The 17,711-nt window shown below is 47.9% G+C and overlaps 1 pseudogene across 1 annotated transcript in view; it reads left to right on the top strand.

Moving 5' to 3' along the window:
• The window catches only part of LOC310824087 (girdin-like), a 132,165-nt pseudogene that overhangs the window by 107,160 nt on the left and 7,294 nt on the right, over nt 1–17,711 (top strand). The window contains exons 21-23 of the transcript in view: nt 14,481–14,642; nt 15,350–15,388; nt 16,184–16,437. The product of the transcript in view is annotated as a girdin-like (transcript). The remainder of the gene's footprint in view (nt 1–14,480; nt 14,643–15,349; nt 15,389–16,183; nt 16,438–17,711) is intronic.

Below are 17,711 nucleotides of genomic sequence, written 5' to 3'. Positions count from 1 at the left end.
AATGATAGCACATTTTCTTTCGGTTTTTTAGATCGCTGAAGTTTGTAGAAACATTTATTGTGCAAATTTGATCCTTAAAGGTAGTTGTAATGGCTTAAAAATAGACTTTACTTGACTTTGGCCTAGCCTCCCACTCTAGATTTACACCTGCATTACTAGGGAAACGGCGCGAGATAGACGCGATCCTAGTCATGCAAACATAACAAAGACCACTGCTATTCTATAACTGTGGTAATTGTTAAGTAATGTGTCCCCGCATGGCACTGGCTCCATCTTCCCAGTCTCTCGCAAAACCAATAGTAACTCAAGGGAGTGGCATATCTCAAGTATATACAGTCTCTGCCTATGCCTACAATTTGAAATGAAATTATAATAATTAGAAATTATAAGTATCATGGCCATAGTTCAATAGGCTATGTTGCTTAGTTTGTCCCATAAAAATGCATTCCAATGTCATACTTTCACAACAAGACAGCATTTTGACACACACCTGATCAGTTCAAACTAGGCGCACACATTATCAAAGCTTTATACACATTTTTTGGGGCGCGAATTCATGTGGTAGATCAATAACAAACTGTGTAGCAATTGCAGTAATTTTATAATAATGATTCAAATTATATAGTACAGTCATAAATATTTCAGCACTATTATATAGTTGGACATGGTTAGTTATTACAAGTAATGGATTACCATCAAATGATGCCCTTTGCAAATTCAGAATTTCTAACATAAGAGTCTCATAATTTAGTGTAATCAGTGTATTTATTGTCATAATGAACTATTTATTACGCATCATAGGCCTAGTCATCATTAAAATCAATAAATCATCATTACATTTTTATTGGGCTCCTATATTGTCATGTGGTGTTCATGATTTTGCACTATAGCTACATGTTACAACTATTATTGAAAATATACTAAAGAATAATGGATGTACTGGCCTATACTGCACACAGAATGTGATTTTATGTACTGTAGTGTTAGTGTTAAATTATTGTGGCACTTCTGGATGCCTAGCATGGTTCGTCCGATCTGGGGTATAAAAGAAAATATGACAGCCAATGCATGAATTTGTATATTTTAAGTAATTGGAGAACACCAAAGTCACGCTGGAATCAAGCTAATTTGGCCAGGAACAATACAGACGCTGCCATTGGAATTGCATTGGGAATTGTCTTTTTAGCCAATAGCTTTTACGGCGGTCCCTTGGTTTGGGGTGCACTGCCCTTCGTCATTCACTGGCTGCATCTAAAAGTCCAAAATGCAGCTGCTGAGGGGCAATGGTGCGCACCCCATCCCATTGAAATCAATGGACTTTCGGCGGACCTCAACCGCATTGCGCAGTCCATTAGCTGCAACTGCAACTCAACTCTGCATCACACAAGTTGCATACAAATACATAGACAAAAACATAAAAACACCCATATTTGAAACACAGTCTTTGTTACTTCACTTGCTCCTTGTTTGTGTTTGACAAGCAATTCCCTCATTCTACCACTTGGCATTGTGCGTATGCATGGTCATCTCAAGCAACAGTTCACCTTGATAAATGTTGTTTATCGTACGCATGCATGGTTTAGGCACAGATTTATGCTTACAAATCATTGATAAATGAGACCCCAGGTTTATTTCCATGTTATGTTTTAACATGACATCTGAAGTTTTCTTTTATCTGTATATATCTCTAAGCGTTGCATTTTTATGTTTATTTCAGAGCTGAGCACCTCCACCAAAGCCCTGCAATATGATTTGAAGACAGATATAACAAAGTCTGGAAACAGAAAGCTATTTTTCGATACTCATGCAGTGGTTCGACTTCTTGAAGAAAACGGTTTGAAGTTTATGTTATTTGAAATAATGAAAGTACCGTCACACATCTTCCATTAGGAGGTTTTGATACTCATTCTGTTGGTTTCTCTGACCCAGGTGAAAGTTTTTGATACTCATTCTGTTGGTTTCTCTGACCCAGAACTTTTCAAATTGGAATACAATGTCCTGTGCTTATCCATGATGTTTTACAACGATTTTATTGTAGCCAGGAAATAATCGTTTGAGTGGAAATATGTTTAATTTTGGCTCAAATTCAAAATCTTGGACTGCATTTGCTATGATGTGCGCTTCTCGAAATGAGATGACTTGCCTTTACCAGTGGTTGAAGTGGAGTGACATATGATTCCCTCACCTTTCACCTGGAAAGCACTTTCGCCACACAAGGAAGTGAAACTACCCCTGTAATTCTACTAATTTATCCTTTAAGTCTACTCCTAGACTAAAACCATGTTTAATCAATGATCTCCATTAGGATGGCATTCAGCAATCTTAATCTGGGTGAGTTAAACCAACCCTTTGAGTATGAAGATGCACATAAGTGTCTATGACCTTTGCCTATAGGGGCACTTCTGAGTGGACGTCAGATAGATAGGGGCACACTTCTTCACTTTGCCCTAGAGCAAAAGTTAAAGAATTGTGTTTATTCACTAACTTTTCAAAACGATTTAGTGGTTAAAGATTTGTGTTTGTTTATTTTGAGGGCAAGGAGGAAAGTAAAGGCAAATAAAGTATGAGAATGTATACTGTATGATGTACTCTCTGTTCTTATTAACAGACTTCAGCACTCAGCATGCTGAGGTAATAGTGAAGGTGCTGGTCAGGACAACACACTCGAACATGGATTCCATCTATAAAGACAAGGTAACCAAAGTGCAGCAGGTGAGGCCTGGGTTTCCGCATTAAATGATTAGTTCAGCAATGTACACCTTTAGTCAGATGGTTCCTTACCCCTGATAGTCTATGAGCCAGGGGAATTTTGTAAACCAAATTTGTTTAAATAGCCACTTCAAACAGAAGTTTATTAAGTTAAGTTGACCAAGTTTCAAATAAAGTGCTTTGCGTAAGTAATGGGACAGTGAAGCATTTTTTCTTCTTTTAAAAATATTTTAAATCCAAAGTAGAGATTCTCAGATTTTATTTGATGGTATTTGTGTACAGTTTCACCATTCAGAAATTACAACACTTTTTATGCATCGTCCCCCTATTTTAGGGTACCCAAAAGTAATGGGACAATTCCCATTTTATTCTTCATTATTGAACACTTATTTTTATTCTTCATTATTGAACACATTACTACCACTAGAGTAGCAGCCTAACCATTTTTTAATTGCCTTTTTTTTTAATTGCACATTTTAACCCTCAGTATTGAGCTTTTATTTTAAGCCTCATATGCAATTTTGACATAGATGTATGTATGCAGCATGAAGTCATCACAACACATCACACAGCACTTATCAGTGACAAACTTTAGCTGGCCCTTGGTTGGTCTTCAGACAGTTCAGGGCCCCTGGGTTCCTAGAAAGAGAAAAGGTCCCCTAATCCAACCATTCTAATGGTTCTATATCCTATGGGGGTGACCACATCCTCAAAAAACTGTCAAGTTCCTAAATCTAATTTCACAAACAGCAGAACACCTTGGCCTCTCACCAACGCCTCATTGTGCAAGCATCAACACACACCACATCCGCCCCAAAGGGGCGGGACTTATAATTTTCAAGTATTATTTTTGATGATTAAATTCATGTGACGTCATCCCCTTTTGACAGAAGGTGAATACTATATTCTCTAGCGTAAAGTGTTCTTAAGCGGGGGTTTTAATATCAAAGGTAGGGAGTCGGGAACAAACAAACACGGGGACCAAACGGTAAAACAAAGGTGGAGAAAACAAGCTCCGTAAATAAAGTACTCACTTAACAAGTGGAATGATAATACAAACGGGAATCACTGGGACTGGCGATACAAGCAGACAGACAGGGTACTCACAAACAACAGGTGTAATCTCAGACGAAGACATGGGGAACACACAGGCTATTTTTAAAACAGGGGACAGAACACACAGGTGGTATGATTTGAGGTAGATTGGGAGGCACTGACCCGTATAGCCAGAGGGGGGCGCCAGAGTCACCAGAAAGCAACCTCAGGCGTGACAGATTCAGTTGGATCAATTTCTTCTAGGGCCTGTAGTTTGGCATTTGTGACAGCAAGATCCTCTCTTAGTTGAAATGCTTCCATTTTAGCTCGTAGTTTAACCTTTTCCATTTCCATTTTGTGTTTCTCTCTCAAGGATTTAGCTCTGGCCAGTAAATCAGCTTTATCCACAGCAATTTTAATTCGCGCTGAATGGGCTGATGATGCCTTTGAACGACTCTTAGATACAATTGACACACTATCATGCACATCAACAAGTGATTGTGGGTCTTGCTGACGTTTTAACCATATCTCAATTTGTCAAATAAAGTCATTACATTTTGCAATCTTCGGTTCATACCAGTCAACATTTTCATTTTCTTTCACGTCATCAGATAGCAGCATTTGAACAGATTCATGAGATTTCTTAAATGTCTTCAATATTTTCTGAAACTCTTCCAATTGTGCTTTCACAGCATCAGCATCGCCTCTACCAAATCTTATCATGTCATTATTAATTTCGTTCATTTTTCGAGTGCAATGCCCAAGTTTGCCGCGACGCATTGCGCTGAGCTCTTCAATACCAAGTTTGCTTTGATCGGGCTCATCCGTGTCTGGGCTTTTGGCCTCCTCTTGAGAGTTTTCGGGTTGCTTCGTTTGTTCCTCAGACATGATCTCGGTTATTTTGTTTGGTCTTATAAATAATTATTCCTTCCTATACATATGTCGCATCAACATACAAATAAACAGCGTCTTCATTTAATCACTTTGTTTCATTCTTGCCATCTGTATATTCGTTCAGTGTTGCGCGCATAATTTATTTATTTGCAGGGTCGTAATTAATTTGCAGATTTTATTGCAGGTTATGCTTAGTTACTGAAGTCTTTAGTTTGTCACAAGCAATCTTCTTAAAAGAGTGTCCACGTTGAATTAACATCTCAATGATCCGCTTCAGTATGATTTTTCAGCGATCGCGCAATTTGTATTGTCCCATCAAACATTTCAAAGTCCTTCCTAATGTCTGATCGTACCTGGGTCTGAAGACAATGTGTTAGGGTGGGTGGTAGTGTGGTGGACCCAAGTGCGGAGAGATACTCAGACAACAGCGTATAGTGTTCTTAAAGCGGGGGTTTTAATATATCAAAAAGTAGGGAGTCGGGAACAAACAAACACGGGGACCACGGTAAAACAAGGGTGGAGAAAACAAGCTCCATAAATAATGTACACACTTAACAAGTGGAATAAATCATGTTGCTGGTAAAATAAAGAAGTTATGGAACGGTAGATTGGAAGGATTGGGGATGGAAATCGGAGGTGACAATTAGACGGTCACAACAAGAAACAGGCGAAGCAGCTAACGATGAAAGAGGAAGGTAAGGGGAAGCCAGGGAGGGTAAAGCAAGTTGAATCTAGAAGGTAAAGCAAGTTGAATCAAGAAGGTAGATGCAAAGTTGAATCAGGAAAGTAACCACAAGTAGGTAGGCTAGGGTCTTCTAACTAGTGTCCGATAGTTTTATTGTCTGAGCAGGTTGATGTGGATCTCGACCACCTCTCTATCCGCCCACCACGGTACCGACCCCTGATGGCACCGCGGGCTGATAAGAAGGAGGCGGGAGGGGTCCCATCAACGACATTACCCGGTGAGATAAAACCAATCAAAACATGTCGTTGGGTAATGCATTGCTAAATTATTTTTACGGATAGAACACCTAAACCGTTCACAGATAAAGATAATTTTCATTGTACAGCTAAGGTCTCGGAAATTCAGGATGAGTGTTGAAAAAGTTTGGTTCAGAGAGAAGCCATAGATGATATTACACCAGCTTTTTAGGCATTATTGGAAAGAGGCATTATTGTTGCATGTCCTGACCTCCGTTTGTCGTACTCTCATGTTCCCCGTAAAAAAGGCCAAACAGGAAGGCCAACCACAAACCTGGCGCTTTGTTCGGGATCTTAAAAAGGTTAATGAAGCAGTCCAAGCGCGCACCTCTATTGTTACGGATCCATATACTAATTACACATATACAAAGTAATGCTACATATTTCTCAGTGGTCGACCTAGCTAATGCGTTCTTCAGTTTTCCTGTACATAAGGGTTCCCAGTTCTGGTTCGCATTTCGCTTTAAGGATAAGTGATATGATATAATTGTAACAGGTTCCGTGACACAGAGGCGGAGTCGAGGTTCAGTGATCTGGGAAATCCCGTTTATTTTATACAATGTTCGTAAATCCACAACACTCGGCGACTTTCCAGTCGCCCTCCTTCCTCCTCCAACGCAGAGGCACACACATCTTAAACCATCTAGTCAACAAGGCTTCATTTGCAACAGGTGTGCAACGGAGCCTCGCCGACGTCACAATGGCCACTGTCCTGTAGCTCCCTCTACAGGCCGAACGCTGCATGTCCCCCCACATACCCCCACCGCCCGACACAGGCCGGGGACACGACGGCCGACAACCTACTCCCCCCCCCCTGCACGGGAGAGGAAGTCTGCCACGACCATCTGCGCCCCCGGTCTGTGCACGACCGAAAAGTTGAAGGGCTGCAACGCGAGATACCACCGGGTGATCCTCGCGTTCACATCCTTCATGCGGTGGAGCCACTGGAGGGGAGCACGGTCGGAGTAGAGGGTGAAAGCGCGACCCAGCAGATAGTAGCGGAGGGCGCCGACCGCCCACTTGATGGCCAGGCACTCCTTCTCCACCGTGCTGTACCGGCCCTCCCTCTCCGATAGTTTGCGGCTCAGGTACAGCACCGGCCGGTCAGCCCCCTCCACTCGCAGGGTCAGCACTGCTCCCAGCCCTCTATCCGACGCGTCCGTCTGTAGGGAGAAAGGGATATTAAAATCAGGCGCATACAGGACCGTTTCTCCACAAAGAGCTCCCTTAAGGGCCTCGAACGACCCCTGGCACTGGCCCGACCATTGGACCGGATCCGGGGCACCCTTCCGGGTGAGGTCCGTCAAGGGACTGGCCAGCTCTGAAAACCCCGGCACGAACTGCCGGTAATAGCCAGCCAGCCCCAGGAAGGCCCTCACCTCCTTCTTCGTCTTGGGCCGCGGAGAGGCAGCGATGGCCGCAGTCTTTTCAATCTGCGGCCGCACCTCCCCCCGACCCAAGTGGTACCCCAGATACCGGATCTCCCTCCGCCCGATCACACACTTCTTCGGGTTGGCCGTCAGCCCCGCCTGCCTCAGGGACCGCAGAACAGCAGCCACACTCTGCACATGCTGCGCCCAGGTGTCACTGTGAATGACAATGTCATCCAGGTAGGCCACAGCATAGGCAGAGTGCGGCCGCAGAATGCGGTCCATGAGGCGCTGAAAAGTGGCTGGGGCTCCGAACAACCCGAAAGGGAGCACCGTGAACTGGTAAAGCCCGAGCGGAGTGGAGAATGCAGTTTTCTCCCGGGATACCGGCGAGAGTGGAATCTGCCAGTATCCCTTCGTGCAATTCAACGTTGTGAAATACTTGGCCGTGCCAAGCCGGTCCAAGAGCTCGTCAACCCGGGGCATCGGGTAGGCATCAAACTTGGAGACCGCATTAACCCGTCTATAATCCACACAGAACCGTATAGCCCCATCCGGCTTGTTGACAAGCACGATGGGGCTACACCAGTCACTGCGGGACTCCTCGACCACACCCAGCTCCAGCATGGCTTCCAATTCCCTGCACACAATGTCTCGTTTGTGTACCGGCAACCTATAGGGACGCGTGCGCACCGTTAAACCCGGCTGCGTTTCTATGTGGTGGTCGATAAGCATAGTCCGACCGGGCAGGGGAGAGAACACGTCCGCGAACTTAGCTTGCAAATCTGCAACGTCCGTGGCCTGGCTAGCAGAGAGATGGTTATCAATACCGACCGGAGTGCTAACTTTTGATTTTGGGACTTCCGGACCGAACTCATCTCTCTCTGGAATTATTGTAGCCAGAGCAACAGTGACCACGTCGTTCCATTTTTTTAGGAGATTTACGTGATACACCTGCAAGCTATCCCCCCGGTCCGAGCGTACTACCTCGTAATCCACGTCCCCCATGCGACGTGTGACCACAAACGGCCCTTGCCACTTCGCTAGTAATTTCGTGCTGGAGGTGGGTAACAGTACGAGCACCTTATCTCCTGGTGTAAATTCTCGTAGGGTAGTTCCCCTGTCGTACAGTTGCTTTTGACGCTCCTGGGCTTGCAGCAAATGCTCGCGTGAGATAACCCCTAGGGCGTGGAGCTTTGTGCGCAAGTCCAGGACGTATTGAATCTCATTCTTACTGTCGCTAGACCCTTCCTCCCAATTTTCTTTAAGAAGGTCTAGGACACCCCGGGGCTTACGCCCGTAGAGTAATTCAAACGGGGAAAACCCGGTGGAAGCTTGGGGGACTTCCCGTACCGCAAACAACAGGGGATCTAGCCATTTATGCCAATTCCGACTATCCTCGTGTACAAACTTCAGGATCATTGACTTCAAGGTCCGATTGAACCTCTCACAAAGGCCATCAGTGGCCGGGTGGTAGACACTGGTTCGAACCGCCTTGATGTTCAACAAGCCATACAGTTCTTTGAGGGTGCGTGACATAAAATTAGTGCCCTGATCGGTGAGAATCTCTTTCGGGATTCCCACGCGGGAGATTACTTGAAACAATGCCTGCGCTATACTCCTGGCAGAGATATTGCGCAGCGGTATTGCCTCGGGGTATCGGGTTGCGTAATCTATCAAAACCAACACAAATCGATATCGCTGTGTACACCGATCAAATGGCCCGATAATATCCATGGCTATGCGGTCGAATGGGTTCTCGACCAATGGTAAGGGCCGCAAGGGGGCCCGTGGAATGGCTGGGGGATTTACCAACTGACATTCGCGACAAGAAGCGCACCACCTACGTACCTCTGCCCGAATTCCCAGCCAATAAAATCGAGCCATTATACGGTTTAGTGTCTTATCGTACCCTAAATGGCCCGCCATGGGGTTGAAATGAGTCGCCTGGAAGACCATTTCCCGGCGGCTACGGGGACCCAACAACTGGGTTACTTCCTCCTGGCTATGTGAGTCACGACTTACTCGGTACAACCTGTTGCTGATAATCGCGAAATAGGGGTGGGCGCGTACTGTGTCCGGCCGTACCAAAGTACCATCAATCGCTATCACTTGGTCATAGGCCGATCGTAGGGTCTCGTCACGAGACTGCTCGAGGGGGAAGTCACCTAGCAGCGGATAGTTCGGTGGTGAAATCTCGGGTTGAGACCCCCCCGCCGGCTCCGGCTCCTCGGCAGTGTCGCGAGGCGCCGCCTCAGCACAGAGCACATTACACGCCTCACACCTCCCTCTCTGTCGTGCATGCACCCCGGTAGCCCTCTTTACCGCTTGAGGGCTACCGGGGTGCATGCACAATCTTCACCCAGAATAAGGGGATGCGTGAGGGTGCGGGCTAACCGCCGCCTGTACACTATGCTTTTTCCCTTCAAAATGAATTTCGATAGCGACCACAGGGTATTCGTGAATGTCCCCATGCACACACTTCACCAACACCCTCGATGCCTTTAACAATGCCCCCGGCCGAACCAGGCGCTCCTGGATCATGGACTGCATGCAGCCCGAATCCAAGAACGCCTGGTGCGTATCATGTTGTATCCTTACCGGAACACGATACGCCGCTCCTGGTCCGGGGGGAGGGCCCGGTATGTCGCCGATGCGGACGACCTGCCCCACCTCCCTCACTGGGCACTCCGCCTGTACATGGCCCGGCCGTCCGCATCGCCAACACACCCCCCCTGTCGCTCGGGGTGCTTCTTGTGGGGCCAGGGCCGGTTCTCGACATGCCTGCCCCTGCCATCTCGTCCTCGGGGCGGGCGCCGGTCTCTCCTCCTCTGGCACCATGGCTCCTTCCGGGCGCCGGCCCCCCGCCCCCTGGCGTGGGGCCGGGGTTGGTCGCCGGGGCTCCTGCGGCGGGAGGGAGAGATGGTCCTCCGCCAAGGTAACGGCGGCCGCGAGATCCTGGGGCCGGTGGTACTGGACCCAGGCGGCGGTCCGGGCCGGGAGCCCCGTGAGGAATTGCTCCAACACCACCCCGTCCCCAACCTCCTCCGCCGAGCTGTTCCCTGGGTCCAGCCACCGCCGCGCGCTGTCCCGCAGCCGCTGGGCGTAGGCAAAGGGCCGGCTCCCCTCCTCCATCACCGGAACCGGCGACGGTGTTCCTCCGGCATGAGGCCCAGGCGGTCTCGAATTGCCCGGGCCAGGGACGGGTAGTCCCGTTGGGCGGCCGCTGGCAGGCTGTGGGCAGCGAGCTGCGCCTCACCTGACAAGAGGGGCAGCAGATGGTGTGCCCACGCGCCGTCTGGCCACCCCGAGATCCTCACCGTCCCCTTGAACACCACCAGGAACGCCTCGTCGGCGCCATCAAGACAGGGCCGGCGCCCGGGTCGGCACAAGGTCCCCCCAAGGTCCACCTCCAGAAAATGGGGGACCTTGTGCCGACCCGGGCGCCGGCCCCGTCTTGATGTCGCCGACGAGCTCCAGGAGGAGGGTACGGTCCTCAGCCCTTGCCGTCACCATCTCCCTCACCGCGGTCAGGTGCTCCTGCTGGAGGTGGGCCTGCTGCTCCAGTATAAGGGCCATCCTTCCGGTAGCCACGCTTAACGCCTCCATTCCCTTTTTCTCCGCCTTCGCTGTGTCCCAGGTTGGGCACCACTGTAACAGGTTCCGTGACACAGAGGCGGAGTCGAGGTTCAGTGATCTGGGAAATCCCGTTTATTTTATACAATGTTCGTAAATCCACAACACTCGGCGACTTTCCTGTCGCCCTCCTTCCTCCTCCAACGCAGAGGCACACACATCTTAAACCATCTAGTCAACGAGGCTTCATTTGCAACAGGTGTGCAACGGAGCCTCGCCGACGTCACCCTGGCCACGGTCCTGTAGCTCCCTCTACAGGCCGAACGCTGCATGTCCCCCCACAATAATATATATAGAGATAGGTATAGATAGATAGATGGATAGATAGATATATACATGGTCTAGAGCCCCTATGGGCTACGTTGAAAACCCAGCAGTATTTGGGCAGCTATAAGAGATAACTTTAGTATCTATTTAGTAAGAATTTGGTGTTGAAAGGGGGTAGGCACCCTTAAAATATTTGGCAGAACAGAGCCACAAGGCAAGATTGCAGAGATTACTGTTTGTAAAAGTTGTTGTTGTTGTTTGTTTTTGGGCCATAAGCTCACCAGGGAGGGCAAAAGCCTGAGTACAAACAGAATAGACGCAATCACTAAAATACCTAAGATAATTACTAAGAAACACCAGTTATTTTTTTTGTTTTGGGTTGGCCCGAATGATAACCCATGTTTACCAAAATGTTTATTTTATTTTTATGAAGTGTTGTCACATGTGTCAAAAGGGGGGATGACGGATATTGTAAATAAGCATTGGTACACCCAAGGCTTTTCAAATTATTCACAGAATTTGGCATAACGTAGAAAGAGGGCAAATGGTTCCCCAATCAAGCCATCCTCCCCCTGATGGCCGATTTGATCATGTTATGATGGACTTTGTTGAGTTAAACCCCTGCGAAGGAAAGAAATATTGTTTAGTTTTTGTGGGCATGTTTTCTAAATGGGTTGAGGTTTTTCCATCGGGAAAAGCAGATTCCTCAGAAGTGGCGAAAGCATTGGTAACTGAAGTAGTGCCATGATGGGGAATCCCTAGGAAATTGTCGAGTGACAATTGGTCACACAAAATGTCTGAATACTTAGGGGTGGACTTGAAAAAACTCACTGCTCTTATCACCCCCAGAGTGGAGGGATAGTGGAGAGTGATATTGGAGAGTTCATCAAAATGAAACTGACAAAAGGGTGTGAAGAAGCCAGACTGAACTGGGTTAAAGCTTTTCCATTGATCCTCACAGCTATGCGAGGGAGGCCTAGGGCAAAGAACGGCCTGTCTCCTCATGAGATCCTGACTGGTAGACCAATGAACACAGGAATAGGTGCACCACATAATGGGTGTGAGCTAACCATTGAATATGCAAATTACTCTATGCTAACATACTGTGCTAACTTGACCAGAGTTTTAAGAGGCATCCACAGAACCGTGAAGGAGGCACTCTTCACACCGCTAGGGCGACCCCTCCACGACATCCAGCAAGGGGAGTGGGTGCTGATCAAGAACTGCAGGAGAAAACACAGGAGCAGTCCATGGTGGTTGGGTCCTTTCCAGGTACATCTCGTCACGCAGTCTGCGGTAAAAGTAGCAGAGAGAGGCACGTGGGTACATGTCACACACTGCAAGAAGGCACCACCACTGGAGAGACCAGCCATCAGCGGGCAGACCAGGAGCGACCCAGCGAGACTAGACGTCAGCGGCCAGCCCAGGGGCAACACGACGGGACCAGGCGTGACCAGCCAGGAGGAGAGAAGTGGTAAGGCCCAAGACAAGGACAACACTGAGCCACCGCAGGGCTCCAACAAGAATCACGTGCTAGTAACCTCTGATTCCAACATAATTGAAACACCATGAAGCCGCAGAGACGATTGCGGCCTAAGGAGTGGGGTTCCGGAGGGGTGAGGATGGTGATCGGATGTTTTCTGATTGTTGCTCTTATTGTTAGAGGAACCGAGCCTGGAGGAGAGGCTCCGACACATGCGAGCAGAGACAATCTGGCATTAAGAATAATGGTGGATTACGCTAGACAAGGCAACATGACTGATTGTTGGATCTGCCAACACATCCCTGCCTCCTCACGATCCCCTGAAACCACGGAACTGTTCGGTGCCACGATCCCCAGTGGCTGTATATGAGCTACATAATGTGACATACTGTTTCTCTAATAAGACAAGAGGCCAAGTTTATCTGGGAAAGAGTGATTGTCAGGATAACGCAGGAAACCAAACCCAATTCGACCTCATCGTAGCTAAACCACTGCCAGAGCAAGTGTACTTAGTCTGCGGTCCAAAAGCTTACAGTTGTGTACCTAAAATTGCAGGTGGAACTTGCTATTTGGCATATGTGATGCCCTTAATCAGGCGTGCAGATAACAGGGAAATTGCAGCACTTTGTACATACACAAGAGAGCACTCTCTTTTGGCCAAAGAATCTTACCACAGTGGCTATTTCGGAAGTAGCAAAAGAACTAGATGAGACTAGAACGATGGCCCTGCAAAACAGAATGCCTCTGGACATGATTTTGGCTTCCCAAGGGGGGGTCTGCCACGTTATTGGTACCGAATGTTGTACATACATCCCAGATGCCACTAGCCAGGTAAAGGATTTGGTAGAGGGAACACCCAGAGGTATAGAGATGCTCCACCAAACCCATGGCTTTGATGTTTTCACCTCAATGGGTCAAGTGCTCGGGCCATGGGGGGCCTCAATAGCTAAGTTGCTGGTTACCATATGTGCAATTATCGCTTTCTTGATGACCTGTTGTATAGTGATGTCGGTGGTTTGCAAGGCATGTACAAGGAGGGCGGCCACCCATATAATGACAACTAACATGGTACTCGAACGAATGGAGACAGGGGATGACCTTTCTAACCTGGATCCCTTTCCCGGGTACAACTTATCTGATGCGGACGAGGAGGATATGATAACCTCCGTCCTGTGAAATATGATATTTAGGCTGAAGTGTTGTTAACATTCAAGGAATTAAATGTTAAAAGGAGGGATTGTTATGGAAAATACATTGATAGAACTATTTTCAGGTTATACACTTTCATGACTGATACAACTTGTGTAACTACTGTGATGACATTTTCTCTTGCCACACCTCTACAGTTCTATAGCCATTGTTCTGAGAAGCACTGTATGATTTACCATATGAACAGCGGTGACTTCGGAGGGAGTGGTGAGGGAGCGCAGTAATGGGGGAACAGACATATCTTGCCGATAGGTGTGAAATGTTGAACGCCGATTGATCAGTAAGAAAGTCTCCCCATTGTTCATTCTCTCCCGCCCTCTCTCACGTAAACACAAGCCCATCAGCCGATAGCCTTGGCGGCGCCTACCATTATGTTTAAACTGTATAAAAGACAACCCTGATAATTGTCTCTTGAGACTTGTGCTGAACGGACCCCCGGATCTACGCTGGGCTGCTGTTACGCTCTTGTCTCTTGTTTGCAAGCAATAAATACCGGACTCAGCTATTGTGGCTACTCAGGACTTGTTTCTTGATTCTTACCTCCGAAGAGCTGAAGTACAGAGTGGAAAATCCTAGACTTCCACCACACTGCCTCCCTTTTCTGTTGACCATATCCTGCTTTCCCATGCCCTGGTCATCTGTTTTCTCCAACCTTTGCTCCCTCCTGTAACCTTAAAAACATCTCCACTACTCTCCCCTCACAAATCAATCCCTGGCCATCCTGGTTTTAATTCTCTCTCTACCTTTCCTTTGTGGAATTAGGAATCTTTATTTTCTATAGAAATTTACCATAAGACCTGTTCAATGACAGCAGCAGGGGAGAACATTACCATCATCTTAAATATGAGATGTGACCATACTGCAAAGGGCCTGTGTGCGTGTGTGCGTGTATGCAGAATGCCACCCTGTAGGCATTAAAGCAGGCCTTGCGTACAAACCTGAAGCAGCTGGAGACTCAGACCAGTAACCTGCAGGCTCAGATCCTGGTTCTACAGAGACAGACCACGTCTCTCCAGGAGAACAACACTACACTACAGACCCAGAACGCCAAGCTACAGGTCAGCTCAGCCTCCTACACTCTAACCCCTACATACTACACCCTAACCCCTGCACACAACATACTAACCCCTACACACTAACCCCCTACATATTACACCCTAACCCCTACACACTACACTCCAGACTCAGAACACCAAGCTACAGGTCAGCCCTGCCCCCTACACACAACTTTCGTAGCTCTGTCCTACAACCTCTTGTATACCAATGATCATTGCTGTAATCCTCCCTACACACTACATTCTAAACCCCACCTAAGCCCAGCCCACTCTCCCGCCTTTTCTCCACAACAACTATTTTTAAATTGAGTTGATGGCAGAGGTTCAGCTGTGGTAACATCTAGATCTGAGCAGGATTTGAACTGGCGTAAACATGATGACCACTGATATTCATCCAGATCAGAGTTAGAGTTCAGATGTATTCACCATCAGTCTACAGACTGTATGCACAGCGCCCCCAATTGACCAGAAATAACCTCTACCTCTATTTAAACCTGTTCTTTGTGTGGGGCTTGTTGAGGTTCTCTTCATCATCAGGTTATCTAGACCAATTCAAGTCAATGCTATCCCTGGTGTAGCAGGTAATGTGGAAAACTCAATGCTAAATGCTGCATTTCTGAATAAGCCATTCATGTCATTTGTCCTGTGTATAACTTGTTTTCCAACTTTTTGTTTGAAAATGTACTCCAATCCCCCCCCCCCGCCTCTAGGTGGAGAACTCCACCCTCAACTCCCAGAGTGAAAAATCTGCAGGAATTGCGTGACGCAATCATGTCATCATGGACCAGAATCTCAAAGGAATGTTTCCGACATTTAAAGACATATAAGGGTTGTAATCCCACACATAGGGGAAAAGGTCACAAGAAAACAGATGGTCTTAAGAATATTTGAAGAGTGCAATTAAGGAGGGGTGAGGTTAAAGTGAGGGCTGACCAGAGGGTATGAATACAATGAAGTACAATGGTTCAAAGCTGCAGAAACAGGATAGAGTGATCTAAGGACAGGATAGATGAGTAATAAACACAGTTGTCAACAGCCAGGACAAAAGGCTTTAGAAAACAGCCTGGGTCAATTGATCTCTCAGCAGACTGACCGACGCCAGGTCAGGTGGGAGTAGCCCCCTGGATGACGAAATGTAGTTCTTGAATGTTATTGGTGTATGTAGACAGGAATTAGAAGTTTGTTGAATGGAGGGCGTTGACCTGTGTGATGTTTATAAAAAGACAGGTAACGGAAGTGGAAGGGGTTCAACTTTGCAAATCTGAAACGGCTTCTTTCTCTGTGAATAAAGTCTCTGAATGAAACAACAGCTCTAGTTAACGGTATTTTATTTCAAAATACTATGATTTAAATTCTACGACAGCCCTACCCAGTATTAGTATAGTGTTTCTAATAAAGTGTTCAGTGAGTGTATATACAGTACAATACATACATTGCCCGTGGCGTACACATCCCTTACAGCCAGATATCTGTGCCGAACCAACATGCTCATTGCAACAGATTCTGTCTATCTGTGGCAGATGTTTAAAAAACTCAAAGATTAGGTTAAAATAACCCCCCTCTCTCATTCTCTCTCTCCCTCCCTCCCTCCTCAGACGAGGTAACTGGATCGCTCTGAAGATGAAGAAGTTGATCAAAACTAAGAGCAGAGAGAGGATGCGTTCCCTGACGTTGACCCCTATGAGGTCAGAGTCTAGCGAGGGTTTCCTGGGTCTTCCTCAGGACAGTCAGGACAGCTCCTCCCTCGGCTCAGGGTCCAACTCCCTGGATGACACGCTCACACACAAGAGGAGTAGCAGTGAGTATTAGACTTTCAGGCCCAGAGAACACCCTTATCTATTAAACAGAAAGCACAACCAACAGATTTGTTTTCATTTAACCTTTGTTTAACCTGGAAACCTCTTTTGTGAGGGTAACCTGGCAAGAAGGCAAAACAGAGAAGTAGCAGTGTGTACATAGAGCAGGGTTTAGGTGTGTATCTCACACACAAGAGGAACAGAGTATTAGACATTCAGGCCCAGAGAACATCTCACCTGTTTAACAGACCAGGGTCTAGAATAGATCTACTTATCAACAATTGGAGTAGAGCAGGGTCTATGTCTCCCTCAAACACAAGAGGAGCAGAGGTGAGTATTAAACATTCACTATATAAGCCCTTACCTGTTACACAGAGCACATCTACACATCAGACAGGATAGGCGAGTGGGCATACCATCTGCTGCCCCTCCTGTCAGGTGAGGCGCAGCTCGCTGCCCACAGCCTGCTAGCGGCCACCCAACGGGATTATCCCTCCCTAGCCCGGGCAATTCGAGGCCGCCTGGGCCTCACACCGGAGGAACACCATCGCTGGTTCCGGGTCCTGACGATGGAGGAGGGAAGCCGGCCCTTTGCCTACGCCCAGTGGCTGCGGGACAGCGCGTGGCGGTGGCTGGACCCGAAAAACAGCTCGGCGGAGGAGGTCGGGGACCGGGTGGTGATGGAACAGTTCCTCACGGGAATCCCGGCCCGAACCGCCGCCTGGGTCCAGTACCACCGGCCCCAGGATCTCGCGGCCGCCATGAGCTTGGCGGAGGACCATCTCTCCCTCCCACCAAGGGAGCCCCGGCGACCAAAGGAGCCGTGGTACCGGAAGGAGAGAGGCCGGCGCCCGCACCGAGGATGAGATGGCAGGGGCGGGGATATCGAGAACCAGCCCTGGCCCCACAGGAAGCACCCCGAGCAGCAGGGGGGGTATGTTGGCGATGCGGACAACCGGGCCATGTTCAGGCGGATTGCCCAGTGATGGAGGTGGGGCAGGTCGTCCGCATCGGCAACATACCGGGCCCTCCCCCCGGGCCAGGAGAGGCGTATTGTGTTCCGGTAAGGATACAACACGATACGCACCAGGCGTTCTTGGATTCGGGCTGCATCGACCGGGGGCATTGTTAAAGCCATTGAGGGTGTTGGTGAAGTGTGTGCATGGGGACATCCACGAATACCCTGTGGTCGCTATCGAAATTCATTATGAGGGAAAAAAGCATAGTGTACAGGCGGCGGTTAGCCCGCGCCTCACGCATCCCCTTGTTCTGGGTG

The sequence above is a fragment of the Argentina silus genome (genome assembly GCF_951799395.1).
Source record: "Argentina silus genome assembly, chromosome: Y".
NCBI lineage: Eukaryota > Metazoa > Chordata > Actinopteri > Argentiniformes > Argentinidae > Argentina > Argentina silus.
The sequence above is the reverse complement of the archived record's forward strand: the minus strand, read 5'-3'. Positions and strand labels throughout refer to the sequence as shown.